This window comes from Saccopteryx bilineata, chromosome 10 (assembly GCF_036850765.1).
Source record: "Saccopteryx bilineata isolate mSacBil1 chromosome 10, mSacBil1_pri_phased_curated, whole genome shotgun sequence".
In the NCBI taxonomy this organism is placed as follows: Eukaryota; Metazoa; Chordata; class Mammalia; order Chiroptera; family Emballonuridae; genus Saccopteryx; species Saccopteryx bilineata.
In genome coordinates this window covers 19,358,367-19,379,599 of record NC_089499.1, presented here as the reverse complement: position 1 = coordinate 19,379,599, position 21,233 = coordinate 19,358,367, and the positions used below count along the sequence as shown (strand labels likewise).

General features: G+C 41.0%; 1 pseudogene; it reads left to right on the top strand.

The window, feature by feature from the left end:
- Nucleotides 1–3,979: 3,979 nt before the first annotated feature.
- LOC136313982 (ATP synthase subunit gamma, mitochondrial-like) overlaps nt 3,980–21,233 on the top strand; it is a 45,948-nt pseudogene continuing 28,694 nt past the window's right edge.

Genomic DNA, 21,233 nt, shown 5'->3' with positions numbered 1-21,233 from the left:
CCCTCTATCTGACTCTCTCTCTGTCCCTATAAAAAAATTAAAAAACAAAAACAAAAACAAACAAAAAAAAAAACAAACAAAAATTTGGTGTTGTCCTGGAGGACAGCTGTGATTGGCTCCAGCCACCCGCAACCATGAACATGGGCAGTAGGAAATGAATGGATTGTAATACATGAGAATGTTTTATATTTTTAACGTTATTATTTTTATTAAAGATTTGTCTGCGAGCCAGATGCAGCCATCAAAAGAGCCACATCTGGCTCGTGAGCCATAGGTCCCGACCCCTGACCTAACTCATAAACAGGCACTCAATAACTTGTTCCTCCTTAAGTAAACAAGGGCCAAATTGGATGCAGAAAGAACAGTTTAGGAGGCTCTTGGAGTGATCCAGGCTGTGATTGAAAGTGGAAAGAGTGAAACTACAGAGACAAGGATGGACTGAAAAGACATGAGAAAGAGTTATCAATTGGGTTTGTAGGGCATGGAGGTAAGTAAGCAAGTAGGAGGAATCCAGGATTAAAGAGGCTGACCCTCATTGAGTATTTATAAGGACCCAGGAGAAGTGATGGGTTTGAAGAGAGGTCTTTGGAAGTGTGCATGGGACAGTTAAACAACGATAAAGAGAGAGGTCTGGGTAAAGTGTAAAGGGCACATATTGCCCTAGTTTGAAGTACAAACGTGTCAAGATCCCCCTTCGGCAGCTCTAACAGGGTGAGGGTTACTGTGGGACCTCCTGCAGAGAGGCAGAACCAGAGGGAGATCGCTGGGTCCCAGGCGTGTGTCAGCCAAGTTGTGCCTCTGTAAACGAGAGGACATGAGACTCCCTCAGGACAGCTCGTGTTGGTGGAATCAAAAGCCTGAAATCCATGTGCTGGATTGCTTTACATTCCATATGTTCTCAGTATTTTTTCCTTCACCCAAAGTTTTTAGTAAACATTGTTTCAAAGTCAGGGCCATCTCTAGGAATATATAGAAATGGGTTTACTGTGTACTTGGGTCGGAGTTGGGAGGGAGAACAGCTCCTTCTCCAAATCTTCATGGAGGTGTGATTGGTACCCAGCAGAAGAGATCCTCAAAGACAACGTCAAAATTCAGGGACACTGATCTGCACAGAGCCTCTCTTTCCCTTGTTAAACCTTGTTGAGCCTGAAGTATAGGATGTTAAGGGAAACTGCTTTGCTCCCTAACATGACACGTTATGCAAGCATATGAGTAAATCTTTGTAAGTTGGCTCAATATAATGTGACTTCTAAAAAAGATGTGGGACCACCTGTTCAGGCAAAACCTGTACAATGCTCAAAATGAAACCTGTAGAAATATTGAGCAATGTTATACTGACTTTAAAATACCACGTTGGATATTTTTAGCTGAAACAGCTTCTACTTTGGGTTAGCAAGTCAAAGAATAGACTTGTCAGCTTAAAAAATCATCACTTTCTAAACATAAAATCAAAAACAAAAATGGTTTTTTAAAAAACACAAAGAAAGAAATGAATTGCTTAATTTGATGGCATAAACATTTAAATCTTCTTTATACCAGAAATTAAGCTAAAATATCTCCATTTAATGGTTGAAAAGGAGCTAAATTTCTACACAGCAGCTCTTGTCAAACACTGTTTAGAAAGAACCCTTCTCTTGTGAGGCCAAGGTGAAACAAGAAGTGTCCCTTAACTTTTAAGAAGGCAGAAAATATGTATATAAAATCAACAATCACAGCCTCAGAATAAACAGCAAGTCATGCAGAGCAACGGTCAAGAGACTGACTTCATTTCTTGTATGTACTTTGACCTTCTGGACAGAAGACAAGCTCATAAAACATAAACAGGTCATTGGCTATGACTCTCTTATGTTACAGACTTTATGTATAAATGTTTGCTTGTATTATTTTAGCAAGTCTGGAAAAAATAAGCTAAAAGATACAATAATTAAAAAATATTTCTGCCCCTAGGTTAAGGCGTATACTATATAAAGGCAGCAAAGCATCAGGACTAGGTATCACCCAGGCTTGTATTCAGATCTCATCTTACTCTACAGGTGTATGACCTTGGACAAGCCAGTTTAAGAACTACCTGAACCTCAATTCCCTTATCTACAAAATAACCAAAATAATTCCCACCACAAAGAGTTGTTGTGAGACTCAGGAATAACACGTACAGTTGTGCAGGCTGCTCACTGTACAAGGGAACAGAGTTGAGGGAACAATTAAAAACTAAAATCCAGGCCCTGGCCGGTTGGCTCAGCGGTAGAGCGTCGGCCTGGCGTGCGGGGGACCCGGGTTCGATTCCCAGCCAGGGCACATAGGAGAAGCGCCCATTTGCTTCTCCACCCCCCACCCCCTCCTCCTTCCTCTCTGTCTCTTTCTTCCCCTCCCGCAGCCAAGGCTCCATTGGAGCAAAGATGGCCTGGGCGCTGGGGATGGCTCCTTGGCCTCTGCCCCAGGCGCTAGAGTGGCTCTGGTCGCGGCAGAGTGACGCCCCGGAGGGCAGAGCATCGCCCCCTGGGGGGCAGAGCGTCCGCCTCTGGTGGGCATGCCAGGTGGATCCCAGTGGGGCGCATGCGGGAGTCTGTCTGACTGTCTCTCCCCGTTTCCAGCTTCAGAAAAATACAAAAAAAAACAAACAAAAAAAAAACTAAAATCCAGCTCACTTTCCACTCACCAAGTCATGTACCCTGAGCATGACTGTAGTTCCCTGTTCAAGATAGTGGGCACATTTTCTCATTTGTCTTAAGAAACCATAAGAACCAGCAGTGACAGGACCATAATTGCATAAAATACATGAACTTTACATAAACAATGATTACATTAAAATTATTCAAAATAATACATGCAAATCACTTGGCTCCATGACCTGTACATTGCAGGAGTTTGTTAAGTGGAGTTATTGCCAATAAGGACAAATAGGAGAAAAAAAATGCTTCGGAATAATAAGCAGTAACATATACAAACAATTGACAAGAAAAGTAATTAAAATTTTTAATAACTGTAAAAAAATCCAACCACATTAGTAATCAAGGAAAATGAAATTAAAACTGGAAACTATCTTGCTTTACAAGTGTCAAACCTCTCTAAAAACTAATAATCATAGCAGAATTATGCAATGGGCTATCTTCTTATCATATGGATGACAGAGTGAGTTGTTTCGTTTCTGGAGAAATCTGACAATATATACCAGGAATTTGAAAATTACCTATATCTCTCAGGCCTTGGTAATTTCTCTTGTAAAAAAATTAGTCAAAAAGTAAAAATAAGAGTAAAGACGCATTCAAGGATTTATGTTTGAGAGTATCTATTGCAGCATTATTTGTATTGGCTAAGGATTGAAAACAACCAAAATGTCTAACGGAGGGATTGGTTGTTCACACGATGAACTGAGTTGAAATAAGAGGGGGAGATGAGGAAGTGTTGCCCCGGTCCTTCATTGTTTCTTTTGTCCTCTTTTGATTAGTTTGCAGCATCATCACTTTAACCTTCAGGTTACATTTTTCCTTCCTCCTATAGAAAATACATGAGTGGTGTGTTGGGTCAAATTTCCTAAAGGCAGAGCCCGAGCCAGTGTCCTGGCTTCACGTGGTTTATAGAGACAGTGGTCCTGGGAGAAAAGGAATCAAGGAAGCAGGGTAGAACCGGGGAAGAAGCTGAGCAGGAAGGTGATCTCCGCTGGAGCTCTGGGCTATGGGGTGCACCCCAGAGTTGGCCCCTGCTTACAGTGAGGACCCACTCCTCTGTACCTCCGCATCAGTCAGTCATGGGCTGCTGGGTGGGTGGATGGAGGTATTAAGTCCCAGTGCGCGTCGCTCCTGCTCCACCTGGGACAATGCTCTGGGGCAGGAGGAGCTGTGAGCCAGCCGCAGCCAACCCTGACAACTAGCCTGGAAAGGGGGGTCTGGCCAAGGCGGCTGCAGCGTCCACCATGTGTGGGTCGGCTTTGATGTCCAGCCACAGAACTCTGCCTAGGAGAGCTGGTGAGAACTCATGCAACATGGCGATGACCAAAGTACCTCAGTTACTGTGGAATCCTGCCTGTCTCGTGCCTGTGTTATCATTGAGTCATTGGATATCTTGCTCATTAAGCTATATCTCATAGAAAAAGAGTTCTGGCAATTCGCTTTGGTGAGATGAGAGTTTATGAACATTGTCCATAGCATGGAACCTGATAACTTAAACATATGTTCTGTAAATGTTGCAAAATTTCTGTTAATAAAAAAGCCCATTGAGGAGCGAGCAACTGAAAATACAAGTGATGCCACTTTTAAAAGGTGACAACTTTTAGACAGATTGGCCAGCTTACAAAGACCAAAAACAACAGGATGTAGGGCAAGACTGCGCATTCTGCATCCATCTGTGGGACAGTGTGCGGAAAGATCCGTCTCCCTAGGAAGCCCCGAAGCCGAAGCTGCCCAGAATGACTCGCTGAGAATGAAGACAAGTCGCAGTAATGCTCCCGCCCCCTACCACTACCTAGAGGAGAGCGGTGTGGGTGGTCCCCAGGAAGGCCCAGGCTGTCCTCAGTTTGATGATGCAGGGGAGGGGCTGCCAGAGCCAAGGGGCAGCTCATGGGCAGCTGGCAAGGCCACCTAGGGCAGACCCACTTCCTCGCGTTAGTTTTAGCCAGGACTGCACGCTCGCTCCAGTTCACAGTTACATGCATGGCCGAGGATCCTTTCCTTCCCACGCGATGAGAAGGAGTAAACAATTAGAGGGATCCCTCTCCAAGTTCAGCCTTCTCCAGGTTCTTTCTTGCCAGCCCCGGAGCCAGTGCACGAAGAAGCACCCAGTTTCTGCTCTCGTTGGAGATGCTTGAATAATAACCCGCGATTCTCACACTCAGAGAAGGCTAACTCACGTGCATTTTCTGTCTCTTTCTCTGCTCCTCCTCCAGTTCCTTTCCTCTCCAGCCCCTTTTCCTACCTGCCTGTCGAGGTACAAGCCCAACCTTCTCTAAAAGAGAACAAATTTGTCAAGAATTCTCTCACTGACCCAAGTCAGGAGCCCTTGAGCAGGAAAGAGAAAATATATGTAACAATTCTACACAGGTGTATTGAACACCTACTATGTTCCAGGTCCTGAGTCAGGCCCAGTGACCACATAGATAAGTTAGACATGAACACTCAGGGCCTTCCCGTTAGTGAATATCAAGATATTAAAAGAACAAACAAGTGCAGCCTTCTGAAGCTCAGGTATGTTAGATTGATAGATTTTTCTTCCAGAATTCAAGGTTATTCTATTTCTAGCCCTCACTCTGCCCCAGTGACAGAAAGATAATTAACCTGGGTTTTGTTCCCTGCTGTTTTCCCTGGAGTGGTGTCGTATTTCCAGGAGGTGAACACACAGTCAAGGAAAGGAAACAAGGAACCTTTGGTGACCATCTAATCATAGCGGCTAGTACAACATGTGTCGGCCTGTCTGGCCCGTGGTCCTTGGGGGAGGCGTGGCAGTGGGGGCCTTAGGCCATTTTTAAAAGATAACTGTGACACAGGGTGAAAAGTGAGGGTGGGGAGGGGCACAGACAAAGACTACAAGCAAGAAGATGAATTCAAGGGTTGTTTTAAGGGTCCAGGGTAGCAGTGGTGAATTTGATCTGGATTGGGTGGTGATGGCGGAAGCAGAGAAGGAGGAAGAGAGTAGAAAGGAGTTTCTAGGCAGAGTCTGTAGGATTGGTGATTGATGAGATGTGGGGTAAGGGAGAGGGTGGCACGGAGAACAACTCTTAGGCTTTGGCCTGGAGTGACTCTGTGGCGGGTGCTGCCACTCTCATCAGCAGGCTGCCAATGGAGCAGGCTCTGGCCTGGCCAAGTGCAGGGAGATGCACTGATAGGCTGGGAGATGACTTGGTGCAGGTGCCCAACAGAGCTCCAAGCAGGAGATCACAGACATGGGTGTCCCTCAGAACCCGGGTGAGAGTTCTTCTCATGTACATGGATGTGGCCACCCGGCCGAACTCAGAGCCCAAGGAGAAAGAAAGCAGAAGTCAGAGGCCTGTAGAGCATCAGCATGCAAGGGGTGGATGGCGGAAGGGAAGGCGATGAGGAACTAGGAACAGAGTGAGCACAGAGGTTAGATGATGTGTCACAGGGACAGAGCTTCCACCAGGATGGTTCCCAACAGGATCAGCTGCTGCAGTGCCGCTGAAGGAGTGGTAACAGGAGAGATGCCTTTGGATCAGACACTAACCGCCTGCCGTGTCATCGCCTACCACCATCATCACACACTGTTAGAGAATGAGTGACAAGTAGCTAATACATAGTTTTATTTTCATTGCATTTATCATTTGAAAGGTGCTATGAAGCCGAAGGGAAAAGGAGAACCAAGTGGCCTTGTTAGGTCAAAACGGATTCCGCATCTGAAATTGTAGTTGCCTCCTACACAGGATGAATAGCATCTACACGCGCAATACATTATATCATTGATTACGACCCCTTCGCTTCTGTTCCTCAGGCACTAAGTGAGTGCCAAGAACTGGCAGAGGAACCTTTAAACAGGAGAAGGCTCCCTGATAGCATGTGAGCTACTCGAGCTGTGACTAAAAACCACATTTACTTAAAAATTGCACATTCCTTGGTCTGTGGGCAAGGAAGACCACTCCCAGCAGGACCACCCCGTTGAGAAATATCCATTTTGCTTCATCTCCAAAAAAGCTAACACCCCCAACCCTGAAAAAAAAACTCTATGCCATGGAATTTTAAATTCCCATCATTAGCCAAGCCTTAAAAATGTTCCCGAGACCCTGATGTACAACAAGTACAAGTAACCAGGACTAATAGACTCATAGCTTAACAAGAATAAAATCCTCACTTCTTAATATGGCTTCCTCTCCTACCCTCTTCCTCTCACTTTGATGAACCACTCACAGTGGCCCTCTTACACTTCTCTAAACATTCAGCCTTTTTCTTACCCCCAGCCCTTTGCACATGCTTTCTTCTTGCTTAGAGTGTTCTCAGAGGATCCTGCTTAACTACTCCTTCCTGCAAGGCTAAGGAGCTAAGGAGAAGCCTACGGAAAGGAATGAAAAGCAACTCGTTTTTGGAGAGGCAACTGAGGGAATTTAATCCGATTTGTCTGAGTTAAGAGTGAACACACATTGAAAAATTCCATCTGACCAGACTTGGCAGAGGCAGTGTGTGGTTTGAGGAGAGTCCTGGAGGCATGAGTGTGGAACTAATGACCTCCCAAAATCCTCTGCAGAAAAATCTAGAATTACAGCATGCACAAGCCTGCCAGTTATAAGATGGCAGGGAAAAGAAGTTTCTGACCGCATTTTTCTCTTGGAGATCACCCAAAACAACAAGGAAAATGAAAGACAGAACCCAAACTCCATTTCTGACAGACATAGGTAGCATCTGTAACACTGAGCCACGTGGAAGAGTTGCCAAAGGCGGAGAAAACTGAACAGTTACAGAAGATGCTGAAAACACAAAGCTCATGGTAAACCCTGACAGACAAAATTCACAACCCTTTTCTGGAATCAAGAATGGGGTATGTGAGCTGGAGGGAGAACTTCCCTGACTCCCATGGACTGACAGAAGAAATGAGGCCAAATACACTAAAGTAAAAATTATATGGATAACATTCTCTATTTACAATACACTTAAGCTAGAAATGAATGACATAGGCTTTGAAAACGCATGTCAGAATCTAATGGTTAAACCTAAAGCATTCTCAGAGAAAAATTCATAATGTTAAGTACATACATTACAAATAAGAAAATGGAAAAACTATATAAAGAAACATATCCATAAGAAAAAGAGACAAACTAAGAGGCATTTGTTTGGGAGGATGAAAAAAAAACAAACAATAAAATAGAAAACCATAAGGTAAATTGAGATAAAAGTATAAAGCATAAACAATGAAAATGGAAAACTATACAGATATATAAGGTACATGAAAACAATCATGAAGCTATATTAATAAATGCTATTCAAATATTTTTAAAACCTAAATTAATTTGAAAACCTGAAAAAAGGATTGTTCAATAAAACATAAATTATTAAAAAGCTAAACCCCAAAGAGACAGAAAATTTAAATGAACCTATTACTGCTAAGGTTAGGAGAGTCGGATTGAAAAAGAATTGTCAAATAGCTACCCATCGCAAAAATGCCAAGGCCAGATGGTTTTATAGGGAAACCCTACCACGTTTAAGTAAAAGCAAAGTGAATGTTATTTAAATTGTTGCAGAATATATAAAAAGAAATAAAGATTCCAAAATTTTTTTTATGAAATCAGCACAACGTTGGTATGCAGACGCAATAAAGATTACACACTAAAAAGAAAACTACAGACTGACCTCATTTTTCACTGTTGGCAAAAATACCTAACATAAAATATTGGCAAATAGAATCCAGCAATCAGTGAGAGAACTAATGTAACATGATTAACTGGAGTCCATGCCAAGAAGAAAAGACAGCTTTATATTATAAAGCATATCAATACAATTAATCATATAAGGCATCCACATAGTTGCTGAAAAATGTCCAGATAAGATTCATATCCACTCTTGGTCTTAGTTCTAGTGACCAATCATCCTGATTTGTCTGGGAGTGAGGAGTTTCCTAGAATGCTGGACTCTCGGTGATAAAATAGGGAAGTTCCCAGAAAAAAAGGACAAGTTGGTTATGCTGATTTCCATATAAATAGAGGAGTATTTCCTCTATTGGAGATAAATGTGGCTATCAATAAACATACATCTCAATCCAGCAGGCAGCATCAGAAAAACACTACAAATATGATCAATAATATTGGTAACAGGTCAATGACATCCACTATTTAATCACATTATTTAACATTCTTACGGAGGTACTGGCCAATGAAATGATCTAAGAGAATAAAATTAAAAGTATAAAAAATTAGAAAGAAGGAAATAAAATAACAAGTATCTGAAGATAATATGATTGTATAACTGGAAAGCCTGAGAGAATCGTAACTCTTATGCCATAATGATTTTAATACAAAACAGGTAAGGTGGTTGAGTATATCATAATAAAACACAATATGGACAGTATTCCTGTATAAAAACATCAAGCTGTTAGAAAATATCATAGAAGAAAAGAAACCTATTACAAGAGAAACAAAAACCTGAAATAGCTCAGAATAAACTTGGAGAGACTTGATTCAAAGTAACAAGAAATATGCAAGATGTAGGAAGGAAAAAAACTGAGGTAAGAAAAGTTGAAGAAATGAATATGCATACTGTGTCCTTATCTCCCAAAAGTAATTTATATATGTAATGTAATGTGATAAGAATAAAAATACCAACTGAATATTTTTCTTAGAACTAGACAAAATGAATTTCAAAATGTCTCTTGAGAGGGTGGAGACGAGGGCTTCCCATCACACAACATAACAGAGCTTCCAAAAAACAATAACACATCTCTCCCCAGAGCTTCTCATCATAGCACCTGTTTCTCTTTCATTTTCTTTTCCCCTCTCTCTCTTCCTCTCCCCACTTCTCCCTACCCCAACTCCTGCTGGGTTCTTCATCTTCTCAAGACACCCTTCCTAGTCTCATCCTTTTCTGCTTAAACTAATTTGGCCTGCTTCCAAATTTCATTCCTCTTTCCCGAGAAAAAGAGAAAGAGAGAGAGAGAAATAACTGCAAGTCGAATGTTTAGATCCTTTCTGCGGCAAGTAGAAACTTTGGCTCAAAGTGAATTGAGTCATTAGAAAATGTATTATAGATATATAACTACAGATCTTTTATATAACTATAGAGTCCAGAAGTAGGATGAGCTTCAAATTCCATTGAATCGGAGGTCCAACAATGTCATCAAGTACACAAGTGCTTTCTGTCTCTCCTCTCTACCAGCCTTGGGGTTGGCATCATTTCTTGGGCTAATGGAAAGATGGCTACCTTCTCCGTTTGTAGCTCTTTAAGGATTGGTGAAATTGCTCCTGGAAGACCTACAGCATACTTAGCCTCACTCTTCACCGGTAGTAATTGTCCCTTCCTGAATCAATAATGGGTGAGGGGAAAGAAATGATCAATGTTGACCTAATATGGATGGTGGATAACCAACTGCAATGTCCACCATAATGTACATCCCACAGTAATATTCTACTTCAAGTCATTTTCTTTCTCTATGCCTCAGCTTCCTTATCTGTAAAGTTGGATGGTTTCTAAGTGGCATTCTAACTGTAACATTTAATGACTCATGAATCTTTGAAGAGAAACAATGTGCAATGAAAATAACATACTCTCTCTGACCTTCAAAAAAAAAAATGAGGTAATAAGACTTACCTCATAGAGTTATTCATAGGATTAATTGAGGTCAGGCAATTACAGGGTCTTGCACTGTGCCTATCACGTTATAATTACCCAACAAATGAGATAATGATGATGATTTTATTTATTATGCAGAGAAAATGCTGATACTCCTAAGGAAACTTAAAAACTAATAGAAGAGGACCAAGGAGTTGCTTTTTCAAAGAGAACAAATCAATTCTGAGTTTGTTTTGGGTAGCCCTTTAACTTAGTTCTTTTAAAGTCACCTTTTGAACTGAAAATAGCTTTATCATTTTAAGACATATTTCCGGAGAAGAAGTTACATTAGGCTTGCTCTGCCCTTATCACCATTAGTTGCTATTTGCAACCCATGAAGAAAACATATCATTTAGATTCCAGATGCTGACTGTATAATTTATCTTTCTGCAGGCACAGGCATGTTTCCTTATTGTTCAGCTCTGCTCTGCCTGCATTTCGCAAATCACTGGTGCATAAAATCATTAATTTAAATAAATAATTTTCAACTTTGTCTTTATGCCATTTTGGGGGTAGGATGCAAGGGCTAATGATTCAAATAAGCAAAATGATCCACTGTCCTTTCTGTATTCTCTAAGAATGAGGTCTTTGCACCAATGCATTCAAGAAGCAGGCCATGTTTTACATAAGGAGTGTTTTACAAGAGTAGAGAGTAATCACATTTATTAACTCCTGTGGGAAAAATATCCTTGTTAAAGGAAGGGCCATTTACACAGCAATGTAGAGTCAACCCCTTTTGAAAATGAACTACCACAAATGCAAATGTTAAATTACTTCGGATTAACCAGAAACAAAATACATAGACCACATCACCCATTTAAAAGATACTTGATTCATTTGGGCTATAAAAACTTCAGTGATTTTGAGAAGCAGAAAACTAAGTCTTTTTTTGCCAGAGGTTTCTATTATCACCTTAGCTCAGCCGCAGTTGGTTTAAATAATTCAGTTCAGACTTTCATGATCAGTTACCACATAACTGATGCAGACTGCAATTGTGAGAAGAGTTAAAGAAAAGGTATTTGCTAATGGTTGGGGCTATAAACACAGAGTCTCCAAAAGACTGGCCAGATTCTCCAGCTACTGTGAGAACTGAAACCAGCAAATTTTCTGGCCCTTGTGCTAAACAATACAGGGAAAAAACAGTCCTTCCTTTTGCTTGTCAACTTAATTGAGAAATATTTATGCACAAACGTAATTTTTTTTCCTCACTGCCAAACAACACAGGACCAGAATAGATAGATAGGTAGGTAGATAGATAGATAGATAGATGGATGGATGGAAGGAAGGAAGGAAGGAAGGAAGGAAGGAAGGAAGGAAGGATGATAGATAGATAGATAGATAGATAGATAGATAGATAGATAGATAGATAGATAGATGATAGATAGATAGATAGATAGATAGATAGATAGATAGATAGATAGAGATAGACGATAGATAAATACTTGATCCAGGAAATACTTGTACCCAGGAGATAAGACTATAAATCAATGAAATTAACAGCTTGTGCATCAAATACATACCTCAAGACCCTCACCTTTATATTACATAAAATACTACATCATTAACTTTGCTCAGTGCCAATTAGTTCTCTGCCATTCTGGTCCTAAACTCAGTAAGTATTTTCCCCGACTTCCCCTTCTGAGCTATTGCTCACACTGTCAAAGTGTGTTCTCCCTGACTGCAGGAAGTCTAATAAACAGCTTTCTTTGACCAACAGACTGTTCCAGTGGTCTTTTTGGGGTTTTGATGGCCACCTACCTATTCTTTCTTATGGAAAAATCTCTCAACAGATACCCTAGAGATAGATAAAGCATTTTCAATCCAACTTCCCAATAAATGCCCATTTCTTGGTAAACCATAATAAATAAATACTTATTGTTTTCTACATACAGAGCTCTACATCAATGAGTGTATCAGAATGTCAAATACAGAATGTTTCTTTAAGGGCCGATGGGAAGCTTGGGAACAGGTAGCGGAGGACTGAGAAGCTAGTGACCACGAGCACGCAGTGCTTGTTTGACACCTACAGGACGACTGGTCCAGACCCGAGTGCCGGAGGGCTCGGAATAGGGCTGTCGGCCCTGGCCAGTTGGCTCAGCGGTAGAGCGTCGGCCTGGCATGCAGAGGTCCTGGGTTCGATTCCCGGCCAGGGCACACAGGAGAAGCACCCATCTGCTTCTCCACCCCTCCCCTTCTCCTTCCTCTCTGTCTCTCTCTTCACCTCCCACAGCAAGGCTCCATTGGACCAAAGATGGCCTGGGCGCTGGGGATGGCTCCTTGGCCTCTGCCCCAGGCGCTAGAGTGGCTCTGGTCGCGACAGAGCAACGCCCCGGAGGGGCAGAGCATTGCCCCCTGGTGGGCAGAGCGTCGCCCCTGGTGGGCGTGCTGGGTGGATCCCGGTAGGGCGCATGTGGGAGTCTGTCTGACTGGCTCTCCCCGTTTCCAGCTTCAGAAAAATACAAAAAAAAAAAAAAAAAGAATAGGGCTGTCCCTGAGGCCTGGGAGATGGACAAGCTGCTGGAACCAGCTGCTTATACCTCATCGCCCTCTCAGAGCCTCTCAGGATACTCCTCCTCAGCTCGACTTCAGACCTGTCTACCAAAGTCCAGACAAGACTTAAAATTCATGAATATACTTGATGAGTTTGTTTCCCATTCAAACTGCAGGAGACAATAAAAGATGTTTGAAAGGAAAATCTAATTAAATATTCAAAGGATTTCACAGGTCAAGAGGGAGGTGAACAGACATTGCCCGGTCCTTCCTTGTTGCCATTTCCATTCTGCCCCAACACAGGCACCAACTCTTTATTCACTTGAACGCTTAGCACTTCAAATGCCAAGGTATCATCAAAGACTTCCCATGCAGCATGCAGAAATTCTTTTCAATATAGTTTCTGTATTTATTCTCAGAAAGAAACCAGCAATTAAAAATCTCCACGATTTCACGGGTATGAAATACAAAATGTCAGAAGCTTATCCAGAGACACTTCCAGATTCGCTCCTCCTCTAAGCAAGCAACTAAAAGAACAAAGCAATTAAATAACTCTAAACACAGCAGCAGAGTGTAAAAAGCCATCCCACACGGTGCTACTGCTCAGAGTTCCACCCACCATGCCCGCTATCTTTCTCCAGGAACCTTTCTCTCCTTGCCTCTGCCCTATTGATTTGTACTCTTTAGCAGTTAAGAGTTGGAGACTGTAAATTGGAGTCCAAATCTTTGACTCAGCTCTGCTGCTTACCAATGATGTGAATTTGGACATAACCTCTCTGTGCCCCAGTCTCCTTATTCGTCATAAGGAGGCTACTTATTCTGGCCATCTCATAATGGTAGTAAGTATTAAATTATTGTTATAATTTAATAACACATGTACAGTGTCTATGTGTAAACAGTTATGCTTTAGTAATAAGCAATCCTACAATCTCACCCCAGTGAAAGTTTATTTCTTATGCATGCTCCATGTCAACTCGAATCACTAGTTTCTCAATACGTGCTTATACAATGAATAACAGAAAGTGGCAAAAGTTACAATGGCTTTTAAAGATTTTGCCAGGCAGTGACTCATGTAAGTTTCACTAACATTTCATTGGTCACAGCAAGTCACATAGCTATGTCTGCTTTCATTAGGGGTGGAGAGATAGGTATCATGTATCATTTTCCTAGAAAGAGAGAAAAAACAGCATTTTTCAACAGTCCTGATGGCTACCGAGGCATTAGAACATAAGTGTCAACTATTATCGCTATTGCTGTTGTTGCTATACTTGTCGTTGTTATCATCAAGGACATGGAATGTCTTATGCAATGTCAGGGCTAGAAAGGACTGAAGTTCTACTGTATCCCCTTCACTTATTCACTCAATATTTATACTGATAATTAGCCAATATTATTGAAGGCTGTTGTGTAAAGAATTTGACTGATCTCTGTCCCAGGTTCCTGGGAGGACACTTCTAAACCTTTGGAATTTCTCAAGTGATAGGAGCATCTTTGTTATTCCTGGTGGACCCCTGAGACCAAACCTGAGTTTGTGTAATGAGGTGACACATGATAGGCTGGAAGTTAGTTCCGGGAGAGGGGCTGATTGTGCTGGAAGGACCAATCGTATGATAACATGGTTAGGCTTTAAGCTACATAATGTCAGCCCAAATGCTGGGGAGGGGAAGGGGACTGGAGATTGAGTTAACCTCATGGCCAATCTTCAATTAAGCATGACTACGTAATGAAACCCCAATAAAAACTCTTGACACTGCTTGACCTGTGGTGGCGCAGTGGATAAAGCGTCGACCTGGAAATGCTGAGGTTGCCGGTTCGAAACCCTGGGCTTGCCTGGTCAAGGCACATATGGGAGTTGATGTTTCCAGCTCCTCCCCTCTTCTTTCTCTCTTTCTTTCTCTCTCTCTCTTTCTCTCCCTCTCCTCTCTAAAATGAATAAATAAAAAAATAAAAAAAAAAAAAAAAAAAAACTCTTGACACTAAAACGTGGATAAGGTTTCCTGGTTGGTGATTCTAGGTTGATGTGCTGTCAGGGTGACATGGTCTGACTCTACAGGGAGAGGACATACAAGATCCACATTTGGGACCCTCCTTGATCTTGCCCTATGGGTCTCCTCTTCAAGCTAGTCCGGATTTCTGTCCTTTATAATGAAACTGCAATAATAAATATAGCACTTCCCTGGGTGCTGTGAGTCATTTTAATAAATTATAAAACCTGAAGGATAGCGGCAATCCTCAAGTTTATAGTCAGTTGGTCAGAAGCATGGGTGACCAAGGAGTCCCCAGAGTTATGACTGGTGTTGAAGAACAGTGACACTGGGAACTGTCCCCTTAATCTGTGAAGTCTGCATTAACTCCAGGTAGTTAGTATCAGAGTTACATTTAAAAGGGCCTCATATATAGCCAGCATTGGCAATATAGAGGTTAATAAAATAAGCTCAGCTTCTGCTGCCATAGACCCTATAGTCAAGAGCAGGAGACATGCATTAAAAACAAACAAACACCTAATAGGAATATCATTGTAAACTGAGTCTTATTACATCCCACCAAACAAACAAAAACACTATGGGCAAGTGCTCTTAGCACAAAATAATTATCATGGATAAATGTACTGCATAGTCAAACCCTATCCATCCTGAAGTACCTTCTCTGGAAAAAAAATATCACATTCAAAAAAGAAGAAAAAGGCCGTACATCCATGCAGTAGTTTCAACACATATGAAGGAAAAAGCACTCACTAGCTGAACACTAGTGCCGTTATTATAAATCCCTTAGAAAAAGGCCATGCAGCCCAAGTGGTGCATCTTATGACGTAGGGTTATAATGTGAATTTTATTTCACCTCAGTTTGCTACGAGTTATCATAGTTGCAGTTTGATTTATAGTTCATCTTAGTTTGCAAAATATTGTTCAGAAAACGTGTGTGTGTGTGTGTGTACTTCCCAGAGAGGTTGATATTACCTCGTCGTGTTTAACAGATGCTTCAATTACAGCAAGTTGGATTTGGGGCACCAATAGGAACACCAACAAGGGCAATAATTCCTAACTGCTTCTTCTCACTCCAAAGTTGAGGAGGCTTACTTGAACAGGTGTTTAAACAGATCCAGCCTGGTAAAAGGCCATAAATTCAGGGCCACACTGCTTTATGAGCTAGCTTACCCTTAAGGAAAGCCATATGGTCTCCATTACAGATGCCCCAAGTTCTCACTTCCCCAGGCCAAGTAAAGATGACATTATAATCCTAGCAAAGCAATCATTTGCGGTTTTGTTTGTTTCTTTCTTTTGGCAAACTTAGGATCATAGTGTGTGTGTGTGTGTGTGTGTGTGTGTGTGTGTGTGTGTGTGTGTAAATGTGCATATAGTGAGAGCTTAAGATCATAACATATATAATGTTATATATCTATTGATCCTAAGATGTTATTTTTATATACAGGGTGGGGCAAAAGTAGGTTTACAGTTGTGAGTACATAAAGCACCGAGTTCATTCTTATATTATTATCTGTTTATTATTGTGTTATTTTCCACACAAACAACTGTAAACCTACTTTTGCTCCACCCTGTATATATATATATATACATACACATATATAATAGATATATGTGTTCTTCTATGCCATTAAATAGTCTTCAGAAGCATAATTTTTGATAGAGAAAAGAAATCCCTTCCTATAATAAGTTAACATTTCTTGAGCTATTCCTATTATTGGACAGCTAGGTTACTTTCAATTCTTTCACAGTCATAAATAATGCAGCAGTAGACTTCCCTGAACATAAATCTTTGTCCACACCTTTGATTATTTTCTTTGGATAAATTGCTAGAGAATAAATAATTGGGTCAGGGAAAAAATATTTTTGAAGACTTTGGCACTCAGTGCCAAAATGCTCTCCAGAATGCTTGTATTAATTTTTTCTCCCATAAAAAGTAAGAGTATTACTCTCTGACACAAGAATAGTTGGCCTAAAAGCAATTTTACATTGAAACATTAGAGCAGTGCTTCTTCTCACTCGGGCAATTTTGCCCCCAAGGGACACTTGATTGTCACAACTGGTAGGATGCTACTGATGTCTAGCCGAGGCCAGGGATGCTGATAAACATCCTACAATGCATGCAGCATCACCCAGAATTAAGAATTATCCCCCCCCAAAATGTCAATAGTATCAAAATTGAGAAATCCTGCCCTGCAGGCATCGCCTTTAAAATCAAGAACAAAACAAGATGCTCTCCATCACTAGTATCACGCTCATTCTCCTGGAAGTTCTAATTAGTGGATTAAAGATAAAATATAAATGAGACATAAAACTGATGGCATGAAGGAGACAAAATTATTAATATTTCAAGACATATAATTGCACATTTTAAAATAAAAAAAGAATGAACTGGAAAATATAATAGCATAAGTGCAGAACATTAGCCCGCTCTTTCTGCTTCCCCATAAAGAGCTAACTAGTTTCCAGGTAAACCTGACCATATATATATCACTCATGTGGACTAGATATTCATTGAGTCAAATATTAGGTCCAGACATTGTTTTAGGCACTAGACACACAACAATGATCTGCAACAGCATCTCTTAGCTATAGAGCTTACATCAGGGGTCCCCAAACTTTTTACATAGGGGGCCAGTTCTCTGTCCCTCAGACCGTTGGAGGGCCAGAGTATAAAAAAAACTATGAACAAATCCCTATGCACACTGCACATATCTTATTTTTAAGTAAAAAAACAAAACGGGAACAAATACAATATTTAAAATAAAGAACAAGTACATTTAAATCAACAAACTGACCAGTATTTCAATGGGAACTATGCTCCTCTCACTGACCACGAATGAAAGAGGTGCCCCTTCCAGAAGTGTGGTGGGGGCCGGATAAATGGCCTCAGGGGGCCGCATGTGGTCCGCGGGCCGTAGTTTGGGGACCCCTGGCTTACATGTTAGTGCATGGTCAAATGCAGAAACAGTAGAAATGCAGAAAAGTACTTTAATGCTCACAAGAAAATTCTAGCTCCGCCCCCCCTCACATGGTCCAGCTCATTTTTGGATGGTTCCAATAGACAAGTGAAGAAATAACATTGTTTTTATTTCTCCTGGCAAGCAAGTATTAAAAATAAGTCTTTTTAAAAAAATGGTTTTCAAAAATTCAGTTGGAAAAGTTTCTGATTGTTTCATCTTAGTTTCGGTAGACCGCCAGGAAGTTTCTTCTGCTCACAGGAGGATAGAGTTACTCGGCTCTGGGACTTGAGGGAAGAGTTAAATCTCACAGCCAGAGTCAGTCGTCAGATTCTGAAGTTTCGCCTAACCATTCTTGAGGATAATTTGTTAGCGTTGCTGAGTGAAGCGATATATACCTCTGGCTTTTCAAAAAAGCAGAAGTTTGGAAGTGTTCCCAGTTATCACGGGTTCCTTTTCCAGCGGCACCAAGCTGTGTTCATTAATGTCTGACACTGATAGGTCACCCAAAAGAAAGAGACTGTAGTCTTCTCTAGACAGACACCTTGACATGATTCAGTGTTGGTTTCTGAAATAAGGAGGGAAACCTTCCTTCCACAATTCTGATTCAAGGAAGGGGACCAAGCTGAGAAGAACATTCCTTAACAATTCCTTTCAAGGATTTAATATTTTCTTTGGCTTAACAGCTAACTTTGAGCTGTTAAAACCAAGTTTATCTCTTTACCGCAAGACATATTTTTATTTAGTGGTTATCATTTTTCTGAGGACTATCCTGGATACCAGTTAGTGGCAATGGAATTTTATGGACAGTTAAATTGTTACCACAACTTAGGAACACGGTGAAGTTGGAAAATCCACAGGAACACAGAGTAGATAAAGGTAAGACCTGACTCTTAAACTACACACCAGTGCAAGGCAGGTACTGGGGGAAATGCCCTGAGTTCAAGGATAAGCCCCAGACGCGGATGGAGATTGTGATCATCAAAGGGGTGTTGGGATGCAGTAGGATCCCAAGTAGACACCCAGCCTTACATACTAGTCAACTTGGAAAGTGAATGAAAACACTGGGTCTTAAGAGAACATACATCATCCAAGTCTCATCCTTGAAGGTCTCAGATCCTAGGTCCGGTTGTCAACAATGCATCTCAAAAACAGCTATGACGGAGACTCTAGACTGCACAGTTCTTGAAAGAAGAGTACTTTTGATATTCTATAGCTTCTCTATGACTTTCCATTGAACTAAAGAATGGTTTCATGAATGGACAGATGGAGAGGAAAATCTAGGTAAATGTCTTTATTTTAAACAACCAGATGGAAGAACAGGAACTACTGGAATATTTCCTTAATTGGCTTATCATTAAACTTCTATATGGGATCATCAGAGTATTTGATTTTGATTTACTGGGCAAGGCGAGGGGAATTGATCGGACTTTGGCTCTAGTCTTACTGCTCCATTCAATATGATCCCATTAATGAAAAATAAACTTTCAGTGGCTTTAGGGGATTTTTTTACTCTTATTATAGTATGGTATGATTTTTTTTAATGTTTTCAGAATCACTAATGGGGATTTACAGAAGGAAGAAAAAAACAGGAAATTCTAAAACTGAGGGGAAGGTACCAACCAACAAGAAAATTACTGGGCAGGGGGTAGGGACAGGGGAAGGGCAATACTAGAATGAGAATAGAAGGAAAAAGTCAAGAGTCTGCTTTAGATAATAGCTTTTCACCTCCACTACAAAAGAAGTTTGGATCTTCTTCCATCAATCACTTCTGCCTGCCTTTCCTTCTAAACCCACGCCACTAGTCAAAAACAAGAGGCAAGGCACCCGCCTAAAGGTAGCTTCAGTCAGAGCTATTTGACTGTAACTCCAAAAGGTGTGGTGTAATCATCGCTAGTTCCTGTTCTTGATTTTTCTCCATTTTTACTTATCCCTCAGTCAGTTGGGCTACATGCTGTGCCCTGATAAAGCCCTCTAATGTCCTGCCTAATTGTCTTTGCCAATGTGATTGTCCCTACCTGACAACATCTTTTGCCTTCTTCTCCTTTTGAAATCTTTGCTGTTCCTTAAAGCTTGCCTCTAACACACTCTGCACCTCTGTGACGCCTTTCAGGTTCACTCAGACTGTCCCTTGAACTACAGTTGGCCCTGCCGTTAGGGACTGATCTTTAAAGGCTGCATAGTCTTCACAAGCTACTAGGAAATATTTAACCTAAGTCTTGCCTTTATTATCTGTGACATAGGTGGGCCACCTGCATTCTCACTCTCATAAAACTACACTGAAATGAGTGATATGTGTGGAAACACTATACAAACTGTAAAGTGCTTTGCAATTAACAGGAGTGCTATTACAGGAACCCCTGTGGCTTATAACCATGGCTAGAGAAGGGCTTTTAAATGTCCTGAACTCTGAGAAGATTACAAAGTTCCCCAATGGAAAAAAAAAACAACTATAAAAATATAAGTGATAGTTAAGCAAAATATAAGTTGGATGAATAAAGTTGAAGCATGACTATTTCTCTGCTTGATCTTTTTGAAAAATAAAAGTGTTTTTTCATTGCATTTTTATTTGTTTTATAACTTGGCTTTGCTGCGTTCCTGAATCTAATGCTCATTTGATGATGCATTTCATCCCATCTACAGACCTGGGGATTCCTTGAAGCCTCTGTCAAAGCTCACACTTAGCCAGGACTCAATAAATATTTGCTAAATTAAATTTCTCCTGTTGACACTTTGCAGAAATTTGCCTTGTATGTTAGTAGGAAAGCTGCACAAATAACAAGAAGCACAAATGGCTCTTAGCAGTCAAACCTCAATCACTCAACAGGAAATTATTAAAAGCAAAATATATGTGTAATACAGAACTTGAACCGATGGGAAATACAAACAGAATGAATGGAGAAGGCCATGCCCTCAAAAAGTATGAGAGAGGAGGGGAGGGGAGGAGAGGGGGGAGATAAAAAAAAGAAAGAGTCAAGGAAGGAGTAATTGAAGCATAGTGAGGGAGGGGTGGAAAGTATAAAGAAGTTCTTAAGTAAATAGTTGAAAATACCAAAGTTACAAGGAATCACAGCTAGAATTAAAGTGGAAGTGGATCCTAAATAAGATTTCACCTATGGCCCACCCACATTTATGCCCTTACCTTTATACAATACAACAAAAGAGCAGAGAATGAGCATGTGATGTTTAACATTCTCCCTGATGGCACTCCTCTCATTTCTCAGATCCATTCGTGCCTCTGTGCATGCTGACACTGGTTCCCAGAAAGAAGGTCCCCTTATGACTCAGCACTTTATGTAGTTACATTCTGTTCTAGAAATTTGAGCATTTTGCTACCTGTGGGGACATGCATGAATCTTCCCAATACCCTAATTCCTCTCTCATTTCTTTCTTTCACTTTTTTCCATTTCCTTTTGCCTCTGGTCCTCTGCCATCAGCATTTTATCTGCCTACCATGGCCCTTTTTATCATTTTTGTCTCGCTGCTGTCCAAGCTTTTAGCAAAATGCATTCTGCTTGTGGGGTGGGGGGTGGGGGGGTACATACTCT